Here is an 11,201-nt window from a genome sequence, read left to right as displayed (position 1 = left end):
CTTGGGGTTCCCCAGGGCACAGAGTCTAAGCCCCAGCCATGCTGGGACCAGGTCGCTGCCCCCAGGTACACCCAGCTGAGGTGGAGGAGACCGCTAGCGGGAGCAGGGTACAACGGGAGAAGACACAGGGAATCCAATAGGCAAGCCGAGGTCAGGACAGGCGGAAAACAAGCAAGGTCAGGAACGAAGTCGGGGTTGGTACACAAATAGCCAATATAGGATTCACAGCAGAAACACAAGGGAGCTCCAACAACTAAGACGTTGCTCAGGCAAAGTGGCCTAGTCTGAGCACATCTTATATATACAGGCAGACAAGGAGGCGGGACAGGAAGTAATAGAAGGGAAGGAAATAAAACCCAGAGGACAGCAGCCGACATCCATAGAAGAGCACAAACATGAGAAGGGATCAGAACAGGACTGCAGTCTAACATGTGACAAACTGGCAATTGAGTGATCATGCAACGCTGTACCCAAATTAAATTTATATCATATATAAATTCCACACAAATATAAATTTTTTGGATGTTATTTGATCACAACTGGGTTTTATATTTTTTATTATATAAACAAAAAAGACCGACAATTTTGGAAAAAAACTATATTTTTTACTTTCTGCTATAAAACAAATAAAAGAAAAAAAAAAAATCTCTTCATAAATTTTGGCCAAAATGTATTCTGCTACATGTCTTTGGTAAAGATAAAATCCCAATAAGTGCATATCGATTGGTTTGTGTGAAAGTTATAGTGTCTACAAACTATGGGATATACAGTATACTGGAATTTGTATTTATTTATGTTTTTAAACTAGTAATGGTGGCGATCAGAGACTTATAACGGGACTGCAATAGTGCGGCAGGCAATCTGACACTGACACTGGGGGGAGCTGACTAACTGGCACTGACATCACCAGTGACATTATTACAGTGATCAGTGCTAATAATATGCATTGTCACTGTAATAATGATACTAGGCAGGAAGGGGTTAACATTAAGGTGATCAAAGGGTTAAATGTGTGCCTAACAAGTGTTTGTGTGTACTGTGTGCTTGTCAGTGCTCCAGGTATGATCAGAGGTGTGTGGACTGACACAGGCTTCAGATATGGTATAAACAATATAATTTATTAAGACTAACAATACAAAACGCAGTGCAAAACTAAACATAAACACAGTGCAAACAAACCAAACCAAACCACCCACCGATAACAATACATACAATACAAAGAGTAGTCAGGCAGGCCGGGTCAGTAGCAAACGGGCAAACGGAGTACCAGGAACAGGCGGGAGAGTGGTCGGGGTCACAAGCTGGGTTCAGTAACTCACGGGCAGCGCGGTACAGAGGGTCAGGCAGAGAATGGTCAGGGTCACAAGCCAGGGATCAAGCAGGAGAAGTCAGCATAGGTCAGGATCAGGCAGGGTCGGCAACAAGTCAGGCAGGAACAGGAATACAGGATACAAGGTACAGGGGCCCATGGAAAAACACACACCAAGGCCCTGACTGTGAGTCTGGCCATTCCTTAAATACAACGCCTGCAATCAGCTTCAGGTGTTTGGCTGATTGCAGGGGTGAGTCTCTGATTGCTGAGAGCACCCGCTGGCCAGCCCTGGTACTGCAGCCCACAAGGCAGGTGAGTCCCACCATTATTGGCAAGTCCATTCCTGACAGTACCCCCCCCCTCAAGAGCGGCCTCAGGACGCTCCAACAGTCCTAGCTGGGCAAAATGTTCCACCGCCCGGGTCCGGTAACTGGCGGGATATCAAAGACTGGCACATCAGGCTGGGCACCAGACGGAGGCACATGGGGCTGGGCACCGGACGGAGGCACATCGGGCTGGGAACCGGACGGAGGCACATCGAGCTGGGCACCAGACGGAGGCACATCGGGCTGGGCACCGGACGGAGGCACATCGGGCTGGGCACCTGACGGAGGCACATCGGGCTGAACACCGGATCACCAGGCGGAGCAGCGGGCACCGGGCCACCAGGCAGGGCGGCAGGCACCGGGCCACCAGGCGGGGCGGCAGGCACCGGGCCCCCAGGCGGAGCGGCAGGCACCGGGTCATCTGGCAAGACCGCGGGCACCGAGTCATCTGGCACAACAGCGAGCTCTGAGTCAACCGGCACGACAGCAGGCTCCGAGTCAACTGGCACGACAGCGGACACTGGGTCATCGGGTCATCTGGCTCGACAGCGGGCATCGGGTCATCTGGCTCGACAGCGGGCATCGGGTCATCTGGCTCGACAGCGGGTACCGGGTCATCAGGCATTAGATCGTCTGGCTCGACAGCGGGCATCGGGTCATCAGGCATGACAGCGGGCATCGGGTCACCAGGCACGACAGCGGGCACTGGGTCATCAGGCATTGGATCGTCTGGCTTGACAGCGGGCATCGGGTCACCAGGCATCAGGTCATCTGGCTCGACAGCAGGCACCGAGTCATCTGGCAAGACAGTGGGCACCGAGTCATCAGGCACGACAGCGGGCATCGGGTCACCAGGCATCAGGTCATCTGGCTCGACAGCGGGCACCAAGTCATCTGGCAAGACAGCGGGCATCGGGTCATCAAGCAAGACAACGGGCTCCGAGTCATCAGGCAAGACAGCGGGCACCGAGTCATCTGGCAAGACAGCGGGCATCAGGTCATCAAGCAAGACAGCGGGCTCCGAGTCATCTGGCAAGACAGCGGGCATCGAGGCATCAGGTCATCTGGCTCGACAGCGGGTACCGGGTCATCTGGTTCGACAGCGGGCATCGGGTCACCAGGTATTGGATCGTCTGGCTCGACAGCAGGCATTGGGTCACCAGGCATTGGATTGTCTGGCTCGACAGCAGGTACCGGGTCATCGGGCATTGGATCGTCTGGCTCGACAGCGGGCATTGGGTCACCAGGCATCAGGTCATCTGGCTCGACAGCTGGCATCGGGTCATCAGGCACGACAGCGGGCATCGGGTCACCAGGCATCAGGTCATCTGGCTCGACAGCGGGCACCGAGTCACCTGGCATGATAGGATCATTAGGCTGGATCAGTTCATCAGGCTGGGTACAGACATCAGGCTGGGTAGAGACATCAGGCTGAATTGCGGGTGCCGAGGCACCAGGCTGAACCACGGAAGGCGGGTTTTCAGACGGCAGGCTGACCGTTTTGGTACAGGCAGGATGGTACTGGTTGGAAAGAATTTTCGCTTTTTTCTGGTTTTAGTTACTGGAGCAAAGGAAGTAAACGCAGGTCTGTAAACAAATGGTGCAGCTAAAGACAGAGAAGAGCTGGAGGATGGAACAGAGGAGGGAGCAGTTGCTACAGAGGACTTCTTTACAGGGTTAAAGAAAGGATAGGTGCAGCGAGTGGGAACAGGGGACTGGTATGTGGTAGTTAGCAGAGTATACTGGGCCATCACTGGGGGTGCTGTCGGGGATGCAGGAAGAGTGCCTTGAGCAGAGGAATGATGTTGCAAGATGACTGAGGCTGGGTGCAACAAATCTGTCTATGTCTGCAGTACTGGTTGAACAAAACTCAGCTTACACATAGCCTGTCTGACCAAAGATTGCACTGCGTTTATGCAATCCATAAGCACATGGGATGGACAAGTTGCATAATGCTCATGGAAGCAATCTGGATCATCCTCCAACAACCATACCAGTGATTCCACTTGATCCACACTAAATGGGGGAAAAAAGTAATTCCTGCTTTCAGGGGTACAGGACCGAGCCAACTCAGCACAAACCTGGATCAATGGCTGCACCTCAGAAAACTCTGTGCCCTGATCTACTAGGCAATGAGCGATCCTTATACACTCTAGTAGTTGATCCCTGGGATACTCCTTCAGAGTCTGATAAGCATTGTCTTTGTCATCAAACACTAGCAGAGATAAATACACAACCTCATCAAGATTCATCCTTCCCAGCAACAATAAGCCAAGATGGTTTCCCTGTGCAGCCACTTCTGGTCAGGATTGGCCTTGGTGTAATGTCAGGGCTCCGGGTATGACCAGAGGTGTGTGGACTGACACAGGGAAACGCAGGCTTCAGATATGGTATAAACAATATAATTTATTAAGACTAACAATACAAAATGCAGTGCAAAACTAAACATAAACACAGTGCAAACAAACCAAACCAAACCACCCACCGATAACAATACATACAATACAAAGAGTAGTCAGGCAGGCCGGGTCAGTAGCAAACGGGCAAACGGAGTACCAGGAACAGGCGGGAGAGTGGTCGGGGTCACAAGCTGGGTTCAGTAACTCACGGGCAGCGCGGTACAGAGGGTCAGGCAGAGAATGGTCAGGGTCACAAGCCAGGGATCAAGCAGGAGAAGTCAGCATAGGTCAGGATCAGGCAGGGTCGGCAACAAGTCAGACAGGAACAGGAATACAGGATACAAGGTACAGGGGCCCATGGAAAAACACACACCAAGGCCCTGACTGTGAGTCTGGCCATTCCTTAAATACAACGCCTGCAATCAGCTTCAGGTGTTTGGTTGATTGCAGGGGTGAGTCTCTGATTGCTGAGAGCACCCGCTGGCCAGCCCTGGTACTGCAGCCCACAAGGCAGGTGAGTCCCACCATTATTGGCAAGTCCATTCCTGACAGTGCTGCTTTTATTGGGGATCTAGTTGTTTTCATTCCCTGCTTAGCAGGGGATGAACAAACAATGAGATCCCTGTCACTGAACACAGCTCTGTGTTGTTTACAACACAGTCGATCAGCGAGTGCCGGTGGCCAATCATTGGCCATGACCCGTGATCGGTGTGTGTTGTGATGAATCACAGCACAGCCGGGCCGGTGGGTACACAGATCATGTACTAGGTACATGGTCCAGTGCAGGGAGGCTGCTCTTCTGCCATATAACTAGTTATATGGTCAGCAAATGGTTAAAGTGGTTTTAAAGGCAAAATGTTTTTTACCTTAATGCATTCTCTGCATTAAGGTATAAAAAACTTTTTAGGAGCAGCTCCCCTGTACAACCCCTTTAAATACTCACATGAGCCCAATCTCAGTCTGCAGCAGCTCTTCTCCCATCACCCAGCTCTCAAAAACTTGCCTGAGAGCAATGGAAGCCATTGGCTACTGCTGCTGTCCGTCAAAACCAGTGAGCAGGGGGCAGGGCCAAGACAGACTATGTGTCTGAATAGATGCAAGCAGCTTGGCTTGTGAGCAAGCCTGCACAAGTGACCACCATAGGAAGCCTTTTAGTGGCCACTCGGCAAGGGACCCAAGAAGAAGAGAATTGGGGGTGACATGTTTTTTGTTTTAATTAAAAAAAAAAACCTGAAGCTTTAATATCACTTTAAAAGATAGCTTTCTGTACAGGAGGTGGCTTTTAGGTAAATATATAATGTAGTCTTCAAACTCTTTATCCTCTTCCCCCGCCCTATAGCAGAAATACAGCTACAGGGCAGCAGAGCTGCGCAAAGTCACATATATATACGTGATTTGCATTTCCGGGTAGGGGGCGCACGCGCCGTCCTACCTGTGCCATTATTAGCAGCTATAGATGTCAATCACCAGGTCCGGCCAGAGATTTCCCAGCAGCACCCGGCGATTGCCAAGTAACATTGACAGGGGAGAGACCTGTGTGTAAACAGCACAGGTCTCTCTTCTGCCAGCAACAACATGCTGCTGTGTAATTCTCTGCATAGCTATAGCTATCACGTAAATTAATTTACATGTATTGGGTTTTTTTTTTAAGCAAAGACATGCAGCAGAATACATTTTGGCCTAAATTTATGAAAAAATTAGATTTTTTACATTTTTTTACTGGATATGTTTTACAGAAAAAAAAATCAAAAATATTTTTTTCAAAATTCTCCTTTTTTTGTTTGTAGCGCAAAAAAAAAATGCACAGGTGATCAAATACTACCAAAAGAAAGTCCTATTTGTGGGAAAAAAAGGACTGCATCACTGCGCAACTTTCAATTAAAGTAACGCAGCGCTATATCTCAAAAAATGGCCTGGTCAAGAAGGGGGGAAATCCTCTGGAGAGCAAGTGCTTAACACAAGTTAGTTGGACTTTAACCACTTGCCGCCCACCCACTGAAGAAATACGGGGGCAGGGCGGCACTGGCAGGCAAAACCACGTTTTAAAATGTGTGTTTTGTAAACAAATAGGGGGCGCGCGCGAGGCGCGCTGCCGCCCTATCTGTCCCGCCGATCACCGCCGCGGATGTCAGTAGCCAGGTCACAGCCGGTCCTTAGCGGCTGTTTCCCGGCGATTGGTGGTAAACAGTGACAGAGAGCACAGCTGCAGTAGCTGTGCTGTCTGTCACTTCCTTGTCAGCTCGAGGACGAGCTGATCGAGACAGAAGAGTTTCTCTCTCTCTATCAGCCTTGTCCCGTCCAGTACACATCCCCGCCCCCTAGTAAAACACTCCCCTCACTCAGATAACCCTTCCCTGCAAAATAAAGTTAACCCCTTCCTCCCCAGTGCCATTAGTACAGTGCCAGTGTTTTTCTTTTTGCACTGATCACTGTATTAGTGTTTTTGGGGATGTCAGTGACCCCAAGTCAGTACCCCCCAATGTCAGAATGTCCGCCGCAGTCCCGCCATAAGTCGCTGGTCGCTGCCATAAGTCGCTGATCGTCGCCATAAGTCGCTGATCACCGCCATTATTAGTATAAAAAAAACCCTAAAAATCCCAGTATCTTTCCCACCATTTGTAAACGCTATAACTTTCACGTAAACCAATTAATTTACACGTATTGTTTTTTTTTTAGCAAAGACATGTCGCAGAATGCATTTTGGCAGAAATTTATGACTAAATTAGATTTTTGCATTTTTTTTTACTGGACATGTTTTATAGCAAAAAGTCCAAAATATTGTTTTTTTTTCCCTCAAAATTGTCAGCCTTTTTTTTATAGCGCAAAAAATAAAAACTGCACAGGCGATCAAATGCCACCAAAAGAAAGCTAAATTTGTGGGGAAAAAAAGGATGTAAATTTCATTTATGTACCGTATTGCATGACCGCGCAATTGTCCGTTAAACTAGCGCAGCGCTGTATAGCAGAAAAATGGCATAAGTTGCAGTATTTATACCATAGTTTGTAGAAGCTATAACTTCCACACAAAGCAATCAATATACACTCATTGGGATTTTTTTTACCAAAAACATGTAGCAGAATACATTTTGGCCTAAATTTATAACCAACTTTGAGTTTACTATATATTTTTTATAGCTGAAAGTAAAAAATATTGTTTTTCTTCAAAATGTTTGGCCTTTTTTTGTTTATAGCGTGAAAAATAAAAAGCACACAGATGATCAAATACCACCGAAAGAAAGTTCTATTTGTGTGAAAAAAAGGACCTAAATTTCGTTTGTGTGCAGCATTGCATGACCGCGCAATTATCAGTTGATTTAGTGCAGCGCCAAGTAGCAAAAAGAGGCCTGGTCATTAAGGGGGTAAATCCTCTGGAGCTCAAGTGGTTAAAGTGGAACTTTACTCTCTCAATCAACATAGACTAATTGTAATTTTTATGCTGCCAGCATTAGTAAATAGATAGAAAGTATATCATATTTACTTGTTATAAACTTTTTTTTACATTTCTTTAATTACTTCCTGGTTTTCATGTCTACTCAAATGATGTCAAACATCTCAGGAGTCTTCAGGAGTGGAAGAAGGGTTCACAGCTCAGGCAATGCCTGAGCTAAGGGCAGATGGGTTTCAGGAAGTAAATGCTACATGAATCATCTGCCCTTATTCAACATGGCCACTGCCAGAAATACCAAGGGGTGTTTTTCAAAATTAATTCTCAGCAAATTAAAGCATGGAGACAAGGATAGATGGGGGAGTTTGCTTTGAATATTAACAATTAATTAAATAGCATTTTTGGTTTGTGGTGCTCAGATGCAGTGGAGTTCCGCTTGGAGGAACCCATCAATTTTGTCCATGCAGTTTTCATATGTTTCATTATTTAAAATATTCTGTAGAATGAAAAGTGAGGCCTGATTTTAATTAAATATGGAATAAACAATGGTGGATGACAATTACTTTGGTCAGTTTCAGAATATTTCAAAGAAAATTGTGAGTGGAAGGGTATCGACAAATTTGTCCACATTTGTAAGAGAAGAAGAGCACTCGAGGAAAAGGCTGTTACCTTTCAGGTGTGTCTGAATATGGCCCTGTGTATAGTCTTCTTTAAATGTACCCTAAACCAGTTGTCCCAACCTTAATGAGACCAGGGCCTGGTAAATTTTTCTAAAACCTTTTATGCCCCAAGAGTAAAAAAAAAAGAAAGTTCATGCTCTCACATAAAAGTATGGCAATATAAAATATGTTCATGAGGCTAATGACCTCCATGACTAAGCCCTGTGTGTGCCTAGTTTACTTTGTGAGCGTGCACAGAGCTGGGATGGGCTCTCCCCATGCTAGCACCCTTATTTTTTTTATCAAAGGTACTTATATAGTGCTGTCAGTTTTCTTTTTGAGAGATATGGTTAATATAAAATATGTAGTGAAATTCTGGATGGGGCTGAGTGTTATTGTGGGGAACGGGGGGAAAGGAGGGTTCTGGGATCTCTGGAGGGGGTCTTTTCCAGGGGCAATATTAGAGACTAGATGGCATTATGGAGGCTATGGAACACTATTGTGGGCACTATGGGGGGCTAGGGGCTCTGCAACAGACTTGGTTGTGTGGTAGAGGATGAGGGTTTTCATAGCTCCCAACTGCCCCTAATTTCAAGGTATTGTCCTTGATTTGGAACAAAGTCCCTCTGTCCCTCTTTTATGCTGATTACGTCACATCTGACAAAACAGTTGGGCAGAGCTGGAGCACAAGCCACTGCACATGTGTGAACCAGCCACCTTCATCTTGGTTCTGGGAAACCCTCTGTACACATGAATTGAAGTGCTTGTTTGTCATCTGCTTATTGTAAGTGCATATACTTCATTAAAATTCACATTTCTCTACTGGTTTACACTATCGGGAGTGTTTATTTCTTTTGATGTCATTATATAAATATGCAATTGAGTTCTAATCTGTGGGAACATAGCGGTGTGGGCTGTTTGACAAAGTACTGAAGTGAAAGTGGATATCCTCTGGAATTTACAAAGTGCTGTTTGACCACTCATTGCAGGGGGTCATTCAATTCCAGTAAGCCCCCTTTTTTACACACTGAGGTGGTGTGTGACTTTGAAATAGGAAAGCTTTTGGGATTTACATCTGTCCTTTTCGTGTTGCACATAGAAGACTACTCAGTGCATCTTCTGGCTCTTCACTTGGGACTTTTGTTTCACTTTCAACACTTATACATTGATGCAATGTTGAGACTTTTTTTGTAATAATTTGGTAACACACATCTTTATAATTTTAATATTATGTTGTTATGAATTATATAGTGCTACACTGTTGTTGTTTGTATTTATGTGTACAATGTACTGTATTAGGGTATTGTGTCAGCTGCTTATCTTTTTTAAGTTTTGGAATCCAAATAAGTTTTTTTCTTTGGTTTAAAAGTGCTCTATATAGGTGTCCTTTTATCATGCAGCGGTTAATGACCGCTGCTCAGTTCTCCAGCATTCTCAGAGGAGACAGTTCTCCTCTGAATGCCTTTTTATGAAGCGGTGTAGATCGCTTCTCTGAACGCTTTGCACCCTGGAAAACTGCTGCTGTTACTATAATCTCGCGAGATTACAGTAAGAGATCAGTCAAACACCGTTTACTAAGCAGCGGTAAATTACTGCTGCTTCATTTGCGTTTCCTCCAATTCTCTGGGCTGGAGAATCTGGAGGGAGGAAAAAGAATGCCAGTGAAGGGTTGACATTGCTCCTTCATATACTGGCCATCTGTGTGCTGAGATGATCAGCGGAGAACATGTTTGTAGCAATTGTGCACACAAAGATGGACGCGGTCATCCATCTTGCTAAGGATCCTCCATCTTGTATCTCTCTCCCTCCAATCCCCCCTCCCTCTCTGTTGAGTGACACGTGGTCCCTGTGTCTGGGTTCCGAAGCGTACAGGCAATCAGGCACAGCGGGACAGCTTCATGGTTATAAATTCCAAATTAGCTGGTGCCCGGGTGTCTTTTAGCTTCTCAATCTGAGAGAATCGTAAAACCATAAACCAGTCCTTCACTGGGCTTCAAAGACATTCCAGCTAGCTGTAAAACAGAAAACACATTTAAACCCACTTTTCCATATAATTTTATATCTGGAGATGGGAAATAATTACATAAAAACCAAGCATATATTCGGATAGCTAGTTTAATGCAAGTCGTCTGATATCTTACACCCCCCAGTTGAAGTCTACAGGAGAGCAGAAAGCCATATAGTTCTAGCTGAAATAGTGAGCTATGCCATGTTTGATATCTAGACGTTCACAGATGATTCTGCATATTAATCTACCCGTGGATAGAATGTTACATGTACCTAGGGAAGGTTATTACCCATGGTACAACTTGTGAGGGATTTTGGTTCTAGTCTGAGTCCCCCGCCTACAACACCCCTCCCAAAATGAGGCGATTGATTCTCTGCTGTAAGGAGACACCCTGCTGAGTTTCTAGAAAAAGGCTGTTATGCTTGGAGCCGTTGAAGTTGAAGAATTCTCCCCTTTTAACATCAGGAACCCACTTGGGAGACGGTACCCTTTGCTCTGAAACTTGATCTGCTTAACCCAGGACTTTTGGCAACTACTCTACCTCTCTAAAACTTCTTTCTGTTATCTCTTTGCTGTGTTATTGCTTTCTGTATTTATATATATATATATATATATATATATATATATATATTGGCTACATCATTTTCTGTAAATATTGTTATTGCACCCTTTTGACCTTTTTAGTAATAAATCTTATTCTCTGAAAATTGTTGAACTGTTTCTAAAGCTCTTTAATGCAAACTAAGAATCTGTCAGCAATCACGGCAGTGCATGAGTCTGCGCATGCGCAGAACGCCAATGCACTCTAATCAGCAGGCGCTAGGACCTAGGCAGCTGCGGCAGCGGCCACGCATGCGCACTCGCGATCGTGGGTCACTGTCTACTCCAAGTCCATCCCCACCATCAGGGGCCCTGGTGAACAAGCAGACTGGGGCTTAGACCCCGTGCCCTGGGGAATCCTGTCCTGTGGATCGCTAGAGGCACCGCCACCAGGCGGTGCATGACAGAATCCCTGTCTCTGAAGAGTGCTACTGTGTGGTATAAACCTCTATATATCTCTGCCTGAGTTGACAGTGGTATACAGACGATTATTCAAACATCATAGTGTTATT

Source organism: Staurois parvus, unplaced genomic scaffold (genome assembly GCF_062004578.1).
Source record: "Staurois parvus isolate SC_StPar_1 unplaced genomic scaffold, SC_StPar_1.0 ptg000425l, whole genome shotgun sequence".
Taxonomy (NCBI): Eukaryota; Metazoa; Chordata; class Amphibia; order Anura; family Ranidae; genus Staurois; species Staurois parvus.
Note: the sequence above shows the minus strand (reverse complement) of the source record.